Consider the following 12,573-nt stretch of genomic DNA (forward strand, 5'->3'; position numbering starts at 1 on the left):
GGTCTGTTTTAGGGTCGTGACAAAGGATTTTGTATCCACATGGTGCATGATATGAATTGAGCGAGAAGATTGAACTTCAATTGAGTATGATAACAGTAGCATTTCTTAGTCAATGTTGCTGAACGGCCAAACACCTTAAATGATAAGAAGAATTCAACCAATACAACGAAAAGACACAATGTTATCAATAACTACGAGAACAGGAGCAGGCACCACCCAATCGAAAAGATCTTTTACCATCTCTTAAACTCATTTGCCTTCACCTTTAACCTACCATCACGTCACTAAATATGAGGTGAAGCAAGACTCTCAAAGTAGGAAGCCATTTGAACTTGACGAAAATCACCTGACATGAAATCGAGTCGTTTGAATGATGCATTCCTTGAACTGTACTGCATTAGCTCTGCGCCAAGCTGCAACAAAACTTCATCGCCATTCTCTGTCACAAACAATGGTAAGATATAATCCCTACGATCAACCGGCAATGACATGGTAACCAATTTAGTCCAAGATTTCTCGACACCATACTCCTTCATTACCCACATATCTGCCTTTTTTGGTTCATAGTTGCAACAAGCAACTAAATACCCTCTTGAAACACCTAATGTCCAATAAATACCTTCATCTTCGTATCTCGGCAGAGCTATTTTACCATATTGCCCTGCAGCCAAATCCAAAGTAACAATCTCCCAAGAATCACTCGAACAATAATTATAACATGCTTCCCAATGAAGAGCCCCAATCAGCCCGAGGAAAACTAAAGATTTTCACAACCTTATAATCTTCATTACATGAATCATAACCAAATCCATATCTAACATAACAACCACCACTATTATCTTTCAGCATTGAATCAGGAAATACATTAAAATTTCCAGTACATGGGTTGAATAACATTAGTGTAAATCTATCACTAGTTAAACAAATTAACCCATTGCAAGAACCCAAAATCTTAGCAGAGAGAGATAAAGATTTAGCAGGATTACTATGTTTAACCACAGTAAAAAATGAATCTTTTTCAAACCCCATGTTGTAAATATTGCAGATTCTGCCCAATTTAGAAACTGAGGCTATTACAGCAAGTCTAAAATCAGTCATTTTGGGGTTGTTTAAGGTAAAACTGACATGGGTTTTGTTGAATAAAGGAGATGAGATTAAAGAAAGCCATGATTTTGAAACAGACCTGAATTTCAAGAAAGATTTGATAGGTAACCTCAAGAGAATTTCAAAGATGATTTCTTGTGGTAATTGTTTGGCCAAAACTGTTGATATTTCCTCCATTTTCTTGATGTAACTATGGAGTGTGGAGCTAAGTTATATAGTGGGACTTGTCACTCAAGCTTTCAAATTTGGCGTGCCGTCAAAATATTTGTACTTTTTTTTTGGTCTCCTTTGAAATAGAGGGAGTATAAGTTAAGGTGTTTGTTAGATTTGATTTTTATTTAAAAAGAAATCAAACTAATTATTAGATGTGATTTTCTTGGTTCCAAATCTTTTGTGGTATTTTTATTTTAATTTTTTCAGTTACTTTTTTGTTACATGAAGTACAAATTCAATCAATTCAATTAACTAGTTATACAAAAACAGCTAGACTTATTGATAAAATTCTCCACAAATCAATATACAATATATGAACCCGTTATAGTAATTATGTTTTCCCTTTATCCTAATTTATGTGATGTTGTTCGTATTTCGAAAGTGAAATAAATTTTGTTTTATTTCGATTTATTTATATGTCTTCTAAATATTTTAAATTATTAATTTTTTTTAGTAAATAAAATTTTATTTCACCAAAGAAATTATGTGCGGTATCTAAGCAACAAAAAGATCTAGAGTTAGGCATGAAGCCTCAAAACTCTCAGCAACTACAGAACTTCTAAGTAGTTACAAATCATTCGCCTACTATAATCTACTGTAACAACCGATCGAGTAAAAGTTTAAGCTTTCAAGCCTCCTGGTCATCGTATGCTTCATGCTCCCTCTAGAGAATATGTCTTGAATCACTTATCTTGTAATTATCCCAACACTTCTTTAGTTATTCTGAAATACCCATAGATTCCTCTCTTGCCAAATGTAGTAATCACAACCTGCAAAGGCCATTCTATAGATCTTAGCATTGATATTCTTGCCTTTCATCTTGGTAACAACCCAGTGTAGTTCTTGCCGCCATATCATCACCGGTCTTCTTATCCCTTGTCATAGAAATATCTTTTCCCATAATTCAGTAGAAATTTTGAACTCGAAAAAGAGACGTGTAATGGTTTCATTCTTCTCTTTACACAAGATACACTTCCATTCAATTACAATACCCCATTTGGCCAGATTGTCCTTTGTATTCAGTCTACCCCAAGCAGCCAGGTTTAGAATGAATATCCACTTTGGAGAAGTATAGTTGTTGCTTGTCAATTTCCTCCGTGGAACCTTTACAAAGGTACCACAAACATCTAGTATATTTTTTTTATAGAGAAGTTTTGCATTCGCCTTAGTTCATCAATATCAATACCAACATCTATGAGGTAATGTTTAGCTTTCCGTATCTTCAACAACATTCAAGAGACTTGTTTAGGTTCTATCTCCGAAATTTCTCTCTTCTTAGCATAATAAATGTGGAACCATTGAACCCACAACTTATCTGTTTTTCGGCATAAGTTCCACAATAACTTGCATATAGTTGCTCTATTCCACACCCTAACATTTAGAATATGGTAGTCTCCTGTTGATTTTAGCTAGTAAACTTTATCCCATGCTAGCAATACTTTTTTTGATAATGCAATAGCCCCGGTCCATAAGAATGTTCTACAAGTTGCTTTAATAATATAAATAATTTTTTTGGGCAAAATAAAGATTTGGGACTAGCAGGTTTGTAGAGAAAACAAGACATTCTTTATTAGTTGAACTCTCTCAGCATAGTATAAGTGTATGGCATTCCGTGAGGCTATTTTACCCAGCATATCGTCAACCAATGGGTAACACTACATCACAGATAACCGTTTAGTGTTCAGCGGGACACCAACGTATCTAATAGTGTCACGACCCTAAACCCAGATCCGATCGTGATGGCGCATCTCATGAAAACAAGGCCAGCCGACACACACCCAATTCATTTAAAGCAATTAAAATAACACAGATTAAGTCTTTAACATAATAAAAATCCCAAAATAAAGGTGAATATTACAATTTGCAGAATAGACATAGCCCGACATCGGGGTGTCACCAGTCATGAACATCTACTATCCAAATGAAGACAAGAAAAGTCTACATTGTCTATTACAGAACTAAAATAGAGAAAATAAAATAGGGGGAGAAGCACTGGGCTGCAAACGTCGAGCAACTACCTAGTGAATCTCCCAAACCGCCTGAGCTGGAAGAAATCAACACTCGCTAGCGGGACCTGAAGCGCCTGAATCTGCACACAGGGTGCAAGAAATAAAGTGAGTACTCCAACTCAGTGAGTAATAATAATAAGTGAAGACTGAGCGATAAGAAATCACGTAAAAGCACATCAATTTACTATAAAGAAGTAGTATAAAACTAGTAAAAGCAATGAAACAGTGAAAAAAAAGACACCTTAGTTCAGAAGAAGCTTCTTTGAAACACCTTTTTAATAGTTAAACAATTAAATAAAAAGCAGCTAGAACAGATAAACACATAAAATCCACCCCTCGGGCTCAATGTCAATAGAATTCGCCCCTCAGGCAATATCATGGAACAACACCAGCCCCTCGGGCTATATCTTAGATCACAATGGGTACCCGCACTCACTGGGGGTGTACAGACTCTGGGAGGGCCCCCTTACGGCTCAAGCGCAATATCAAGCCATCTCGGGGCATAATAAATAGGCTCTCGGCCTCATATCAACAAGCCACCTCGTGGCGTACAATCTCAGGCCCTCTACCTCATAATCATAAATCAATGTATCCTAACAATACAGGCCTTTGGCCTAACTTAGTAAGAATGTCATAAGCCACTCGGGCAACAGTAACACATGATGCACAACCCAAATTATCATTTGGAATATCATTTAATATGTTAAAACAGAGTAAACATGGTTGAGTTATGAAAACAGTAGAATATAGCAAGACTGAGTACAAGTATAAAGTCAAAACAGTGAGGAAATATCAGTAAAAATCACCTAAGAGTCCAAATAGTTGGCACGAGGCACAAATATGGCATTCAACCCAAAACATGATGATAACAACTAGTTTTCAATCAAATACGCGGTAAAACAATCATTCGGGATGGACTAAGTCACAATCTCCAACGGTGCACGACCCCACGCTCATCATCTAGCGTGTGCGTCACCTTAATATAGCACAACGATGTGTAATCCAGGGTTTCACACCCTCAGGATAACATTTACAATCATTACTCGCCTATATCAGGACAAAATCTCTAGCCCGCGATGCCCTTGCCTCTCGAATCGGCCTTCGGATGCTCCAAATATAACCAAAATCAGTGCAAAACCATCAAAATATGCTAAGGGAACAAGGCCCACTCGAAAAAATCAAATTACAACACAAATCCCGAAATTGGCCAAACCCGACCCCGGGGCCCACGTCTGAGATTCCGATAAAAATTACATCAATAGACTCCTTATCACTCTCCGAGTTCATTCATATCAAAATCACCAAAATCCAACCTCAAATGATCCCTCAAATCCCAAATTTTAGGTCTCCAATTATAAGCCCTAGTTCGTCAGTATTAGGCTTAAATTCCATGATTAATTAGGTGCAATTCATATTAGAATCGAATATTAAGTCCATAAATCTTACCTCCAAGAGTTCCTCCTTGAATCCCTCTTCAATCCTCTTCAAAAAGCTTCAAAATCGCCCCAAAATGGTGAAAGTTAGCCCTAAAATCGTGGACAATGGCTATTTAAACATTCTGCCTAGGCATTCAAAACCTTCTTCGCGTACGCAGTCAAAGCCTCGCGTTCGCGAAGCACAAACTAATGTTGACCAAATTTTCCTCCTTCGCGAACGCGTCTGACCTCTCGCGAACGCGATGCTTCCTGACTCCAACCTTCGCGAACACGGCTCCCCTTCTAGCGAACGCGTAGCTCAATGGCCCCAGCCCTTCGCGAACGGGGAACCTCCCTTGCTAACACGAAGGCCAAATCTTCAGCGTCACCTGCTAACCCTTTGCGATCGCGAGGGTCCACTCGCGAACGCGAAGCACTGTTGTCTACAACACTTCAGCAGATTTTCTGCAACTTTCAACAACTTGAAATGGTCCATTTAACCACCCGAAACTCACCCGAGACCCTCGGAACCTCAACCAAACATGTCAACATATCCCATAACATTATTCAAACTTGTTCCAATCTTCGAAACGCTCAAAACAACATCAAAACACCAAATTCGTATCGGATTCAAGCCTAAGAATTCCAAAATCTTCCAAATTCCGCTTTCGATCAAAAGTCTACCAAACCACGTCTGAATGGCCTAAAATTTCGCAAACACATCCCAAATGACACCACAGACCTACTGCAACTTCTGGAATTCCATTCCGACCCCTATATCAAAATCTCATATATCAACCGAAAAATGCCAAAATTCCAATTTCGCTAACAAATAAGTCAACATCCGGTTGAATTTTCCAACTTAAGCTTCAACAAAAGAGACTAAGTGTCTCAAACCTTACCAATTTTCACTCTTTTCTTTTTCCTTTCATTTTCTTTTAATTCCTAAAAACAAAAATTCCTAAATTAAATTGTAAAACCAAGATTATTTTAAGAAGATATTAATTAACCCTTAACAATAATTAACACACAAGATCAAATATTAAAATAAAATCACACAATTAAACAATAAAAATGACAAAACCACCAAAATTCATATTGTTGTGATTTTCATTCTTTAAAATAGGACATGGTTTAATTAATTCCAAAAATGCATAATCAAATCCTAAATATGCATGCAACAGGTATTTTGGTATTTTTCAATTTATTAAAACAAGGTAAACATTTACAGACAAAAATAATTATCTAAAATGTCACGCAAAATTTTCAAAATTGTACCCAAAGACAATTTGTTTTATTTTTTGATTTCTTTTGGAGTAGTTTTCGTGAAGCAAAAATCACGTGCTCACAATATGTAGCACATCTTTTCAAATATGTGGAAAGGTCATGTATTTTGGCTTACTTAACTAGCATTTCATTTGTATATTTCGTGTTGATATTTTAGTGGACAAAGATTAGCTTCATTATAGTAATTATATATATTCCATGAGAGTGCACATTTTTTCCTTGTGGTACTGAGAAATCCATGGCTTAACCAGAAAGTCATGATAAAACAGAGTTTGTTTGAATTGCTTTGCACTCAGTTTTTCAAATCTTCCAAAAAGTCTAAAAAACTATTATTATTATTAGTATTGAAAACTAGAGTTTTGTCACGATTTATGACAACGCAAGTTCTAGCCATCAACTTTAAATCTTTAGATTTGTGGCCAAATTTCGACTGTCACATCTCCTTTAATGAGATTATTATTTGATTTAGAGTCGTCACTTGGGATAATTATATGGTGTCCCAAGTTACAGGTTTATTTTAAATCTCAAATCGAGGAAATTTAACTATGTTTTAAAGTCTGTGAAACCAGAAGACCGGGTAAGGAACTTTGCTGAACCCGGGAGAAGGTGTTAGACACTCTTGAGTTCCGTAGTTTTAGCACGGGCGCTTTTAATCATGCGTGGCTTAATTAAATTGTTGAATTACTCATTTTAGAACCTATGTGTATTTCACTTTTACCGCTTTTTAATTATAGAGTTTATGGATTTAATCTTTGAAACAGATTACTTGTGTGTAAATCCATTTTATTTAGGTCAGTTAAAATAATATCACGCGAACGTTTACACAATTAGTCACGCTTTATTAATTGTGAAGATTGTTTTTGGCCTAAATCGCACGAACTCGTACCTTGATTTATTTGTGGAAATCATAATTATGTCACGCGAATGTGTATACAATTATGATAGTAGATTGAATGCGCGCCTAAAAGCATTTTTACGAATATTCATTTTTAAAGATAACCATATCACGCGAACGTGTACATAATCACAATAATTGATTAAATGCGTGCCTAAAAAGCATTTCTATAGATGTTTATGAATCATTTAATCGTTCAAAGTCATATGTGTGAAGTTCGAATATTGTGGTACCTTTTTTGTGATTAAAACTTGACAAGGATTCGCCCAGCATTTATTCACGTGAGTATGAAGTCGTGAAGGTTCGTTGAATTTTGGGAAAATGAGATTACTTGTACGTGAAAGAAACAACCAATTAACACTACTTAAATTAATTAAAAGTTGAGTACACATGAGCTTCACAAATACGGGCCTGTGCTCGTTACATTGAGCTTGAAGCCCTAACAGTAGAATTGCAATTTATGCAATGTCCAGCTCCTTTAAGTTGTACCAATTATGTCATACATTTAATCATACGACACTACTTAATAATCAGGCAAAGCTCTAAAATACATTTACATAATAAAATCAAATCATAATAATACAAGGATTAAACTAAACCAATGTTTTTCTTCTAAGAATGCAAGAATTAATGGATTTTCTTGAAAGGAAAAGTGCAAGGATTTTGTATGTCCGTCAGAGAATGTGTGTGTATGAGTGAAGGAATGTTATGTCTTGTATAGGAAAAGAGTGAAGGAGAAAATGTATCTTTTGTACCAGAAAATTGATAAATGTATCTAATTTCAGTATCTTTTCTAACATATTTGTAGACATGTAATTTTTGACCCGCGCATTAGAATCACCTCTAATAGTCCTAGTATTTTTTAGGACATTTATTTGAATTTATTTCTATAGGATTTTACTTTATTATTAATTTTAATTCAATATACTTTTGTTTTTACCATGATTTTCAATTTTATTTTAAATATAATAATTTATATAAAAAATGATATATAAAAATATAGTTTCATAGTATGATATATTTTACTTTAATTAATCATAATTAATTTTAAATTATTTTTGTAAAGAAAAGATTTAAGTTTTCTTAATTGGTAGATTTAAAAGGGTTAATGTCCAAAATTATAGGGCCAATTCGGATGCTAAAGAGGCCCAAATCTGGTCAGCCCAATCCCATAACCCTTTCAACCCAGCCAACCCAATCTCTTAACCCACGAAACCCACTGACCCGCCCCATCTTTTAATTTTTAATCTCAGCCGTCTAAAACCCCTGGATCCAACGACCACGATTAATCCCCACACCCCCAAATATAAACCTAATATTCACTAACCCTAACCCTAAAGACTACCCAAATCGGCGTCCCGCCTTTCCCAGCCTCTGCCCACGTCCCTTACCCCAAACTCGCCGGAAAAACTCGCCAACCCGGCGAGTTAACTCATGGTCCCTCTTTCCCTTCTCTCTTTCTTCCACGTGGCCTGACAAATAACCGATTTTGGTTCGAATCCGCGTTGTATTTTGCTCTCTCATACGTGAATCTCTTTCAACGGTAGATGATGGACGAAGGGTAGGATATGATTAATGAAAATTAATCATACCCCTCCATTTGCCCAATTTTTTTACCAAAAAAAAGGAGATTTTCGTAATTTTGGTGGGATTTTCGGATTTTTGAAGGGTTTTTGCGATTTCTTGCAAAGGAAGGAGAGAAGCTTCAAGAGAGGGCTATATATTTGGGTCTGGACAGAGATTTTAAGGGGGGATTTCTCGACAGAAAAAGCTAAAAAGATTTTAAGGACAGAGCTTTTCCATTTTTGAGTTTCAATTTGAGTTTTGGTATTGAATCGAGGTCGCTCGAGTCGTCAATTGTTTGCCAGTTGAGGTCCGTTCGAGACCGCGAGTTCCTCTTTCTTGGATGTTGTTTGTCATGGATCTTCACTGCCATATTTAAGTGTATTTGATTGCGATCAGAATTAATTAAGAGCGCTTTCAGGTTCATTTCTTCCTCCTACTCTTGTGTGTATTATGAATCAAAGCCATAGAGGGAGCCATTTAAGATAGACTAATCAGTAGTAGTTTCAGATTTAACTGATTTTTCTTGCTGATTTTGGCTGCTGGTTATTGTTACTCTATGAGTTTCCTTTTGGTGAGTCTCTTCATAAGAGTTTGAATGAATTAGAAATGTGTTTGATTCCATGGTATCGCTTTACTGACCTTTTGTTTTCTTTGGTGAATAACGTTGAATGAGTTGCCTATTTTGAAATATGGTAAATGCTAACAATTTTGAAAGATTAACTCAAGTTCATTGTGACAGATTTTTTTTCTTTAATGAGGTTCTGTTATCTGATTTTTCTTCATGTCCCAACCTTTAATGCTAGGATTTTGCTTCATGTGGATTGAAAGGTGGTTCTAGTTATATATTAACTCGTTGTCCCAATTGGATTTGATGGTGAATCGACCTTAAGGTTGAAACAGTGTTTTGTAGTCCCTTATGATTCGAGAAATGAGGTTGTTGGCATGTTGTTTTGCTTTCCTTCGGTTGGTTTAAACCTATAATGAGTCGTGAAGGATCTTCAATTCTCTTAAACTGTTAGGTACATGTATAAGTAAAGAAAGGAAGAAAAAGAATCATGTGTTGTTCAAGAACTTATGCCACTATCTTTGCTACTTTCCATATAATCATCAAGTATTTTGAGGTGTGTTTCAATAATATGGATAGATGTTGTCACCATGAAGGACTCCAGTATATCATTGTTATTCCCAAATTGCATGAGCTGTTCTAAAAAGCTATCTCTTTTTCATTTGAGTAAAAGCTACTGTTCTAAAAAATGAATATGGCTTCCAATGATGTCCAGATTGCAATGAAAATGGGTCAATTCGATGTTCGATTCGTTGTGAATATTAAGGCTGTTTAAAAACTTTGTTGGTCCTCTTGGATTAATTGTTTTTTTTTTTGAGATGATGTCTGTTATGCAGCGGGAAGTATGATTGAGCTACTGATATAGTCATAGTGTTGGCTCCTCCTAATGGCCTTGATTCATTTTCCCTAACTTGTAGTAGTTATTACTATTTTAGCTTTCCTTGTTCTTATCTTCTATGAATGCCTACGGTGTTCTGTTAAATGCATTACCTTGCTGATTTAGCGTTGCTGGGTATGGAATTATTTGAATAGTTATGGGGCCATGGGAGTTGGGAGAGAGACTTGGCCTATTAGTGTTAATTTGCTTACTTACTTAGGAATTGAGCTTGGTCGAAATACATGAAAATAATGATAAGTTAATAGAACATGACCCCGAATTGAATTTCTTTTAGTTTTTCACTTATTTACTTATTCTCGTTTTATTATTATTCGCTAGGAGCATGTTAGGCCGACAACATTTGGGTAGGAAATATTAGGATTTTTCTATTTGCTTGCTTTTAATTTCGGGGCAAGAGGTCGTTCCCCTAGTTGAATTTATTCGGGGAATGCCCTGAATGGTTTGTATATATTATTATCCGGGGTATGTCCCGAAGAACTATGTAAATATTTTGGAAGCCTTGTCGAACATGGTGGAGAAGTCGTAGTATAGGTTAGCTTAGGATTTTTCTTTTTCTTTCCTTTTCCTTTTATTTTATTAGGCGGGGACGACCTCAAGCCTCATGTGTGTTTATTCTGCTTTTCTGTGATTTTACTTTAACTTGAATATTCTAAAAGCCAATTAGATCGGGTACGCAACCATACTAGTTATGGGACTTGGAGAGTGCCTAACACCTTCTTCCCGAGTCAAATAAACCCCCTTACCAAAACCTCTGGTGCGGACTTAGTTTTGAGTCCAAGTGTTTTAAAAAGAAAAATATTTTCTAAAAAAACCGGTGGCTTGGAACACCGAAATTACATGCCAGGTGGCGACTCTGAGTTTTCCTTTTGAATACAATCTTTGTCACTTTTTAATTAAAAACTCTTTTCAAGCTTTTACTAAATTACTTTTATTAATTTAAGAGGGTTAATTGAAGTTTGGTTAAAAAAAAGGGTATGACATCTTTGGCGACTCTGCTGGGGAGTTGCATGTTCGAGCTAGTACTATGATCTTGTTGGCTTTTAGAATATTTGGTTGAGGTCTCTGTGCCTTTTCATTAGCTTTACTTGATTTTTATTATGTTTTTCTATTTTTGTTATTATTTGCTAGTTGTTTATGTGTTTACAGTTTTTGCTTTATAACTGTCATCATTTGCATAACCCCAAATCTTCTTTCTGCAACAAGTCTTCCGGAGTACCTTTGAGCGTACACGGCCTTTTTGTGAGGTTACTATGGGATCGGGCTGCGCGCCACAACAGTGTTGTATTAATTCATGATTATGAAGCCGAGGGCCTGATTTGTTACGCTAAGAGGTGGCTTGTTATAAGGCTGAGTTCCTGTTTGATTATGCCATGAGATGGCTTGTTATTGCGTTTGGGCTGTAAGGAGCCCCTCCAGGAGTCTATACACCCCTAGTGAGAGCGGGTACCAAGTGTAAGATATGATATTTCCCGAGGGGCTATTGTTGTTTCATGTTATTGCCCGAGGGGCTGATACAAGTGATTGTGAAATAGCCCGATGGGCAGGTTCTGTTGGTATTTATTTATGTTTCATTCCTTATCTCCCTGATTTCATTATTCGTTTGAATTACTAAAACAGAGGCTCTCGGCCTTACTCAGTCAGAAATCTCTAAAAATCACTCGGGCATAGTAAAACATGATACTCAGCCCACAATATCATTTAAAAATGTCAAAACGGAGTAAACATGGTTGAGTTATGAAAACAGTAGAATACAACATGACTGAGTATAAATATGAAGTCAAAACAATGAGGAATAGTAATAAAAATCCCCTAAGGGTCCAAAACAGTTGGCATGAGGCCCAAATATGACATTCAGCCCAAAACATGGTAATAACTCCCAAAACACAATGATATCAACAAGTTTTCTATCAAATACGCGGTTTAACAGTCATATGGGATGGACTAAGTCACAATCTCCAATGGTGCACTACCCCACACTCGTCATCTACCGTGTGTGTCACCTTAAAGTAGCACAACGATGTGAAATCCGGGGTTTCATACCCTTAGGACAGCATTTACAATCATTATTTACCTCTATCCGGTCCAAACTCTAGCACGTGATGCCTTTGCCTCTCGAATCGGCCTCCGAATGCTCCAAATCTATCCAAAAACAGATTTATACCATCAAAATATGCTAAGGGAACAAAGCCCACTCGAAAATAACCAATTTACATCAAGAATTTCGAAATTGGCCAAACCCGACCCCCAGGCCTACGTCTCGGATTTCGACAAAAATCACAAAACTAGAAGATTTAAAGATGTTTTCGCTGAACTAAGGTGTTTTATGAGCTTTTACTGTTTTATTGCATTATACTGGTTTTATACTTTTTTGTTGTAGCATTATGCTGTGTTTACGTGTTTTCTTATCGCTCAACTACCTTTACTTTTATTACTTACTGAATTGGCATACTCACATTACTCCCTGCACCCTGTGTGCAAATTCAGGAGTCTCAGGTCATGCTAGCAAAGGCTGAGTGCTTCCACAACAGGCTTGTTCGGAGTTGACTAGGTAGCTGTTTGGCGTTCGCAACCTAACACTTCTCCTTCCTATCTTTATTTTCCCTTTGTACTAGCCTTGTATT

The 12,573-nt window shown here is 36.4% G+C and overlaps 1 long non-coding RNA gene and 1 pseudogene across 1 annotated transcript; one reads left to right on the top strand and one right to left on the bottom strand.

Annotated features, from left to right (window-relative positions):
* Positions 1-208: 208 nt before the first annotated feature.
* On the bottom strand, positions 209-1,281 carry LOC142162935 (F-box/kelch-repeat protein At3g23880-like; annotated as a pseudogene).
* A 6,991-nt stretch (positions 1,282-8,272) lies between these two features.
* Positions 8,273-11,530, top strand: LOC142182310 (uncharacterized). Its single transcript, XR_012711139.1, has 2 exons — positions 8,273-8,907; positions 11,156-11,530. It is a non-coding gene; the product is annotated as an uncharacterized LOC142182310 (long non-coding RNA).
* The last annotated feature ends 1,043 nt before the right edge of the window (positions 11,531-12,573 follow it).

This window comes from Nicotiana tabacum, chromosome 1, assembly GCF_000715075.1.
Source record: "Nicotiana tabacum cultivar K326 chromosome 1, ASM71507v2, whole genome shotgun sequence".
NCBI lineage: Eukaryota > Viridiplantae > Streptophyta > Magnoliopsida > Solanales > Solanaceae > Nicotiana > Nicotiana tabacum.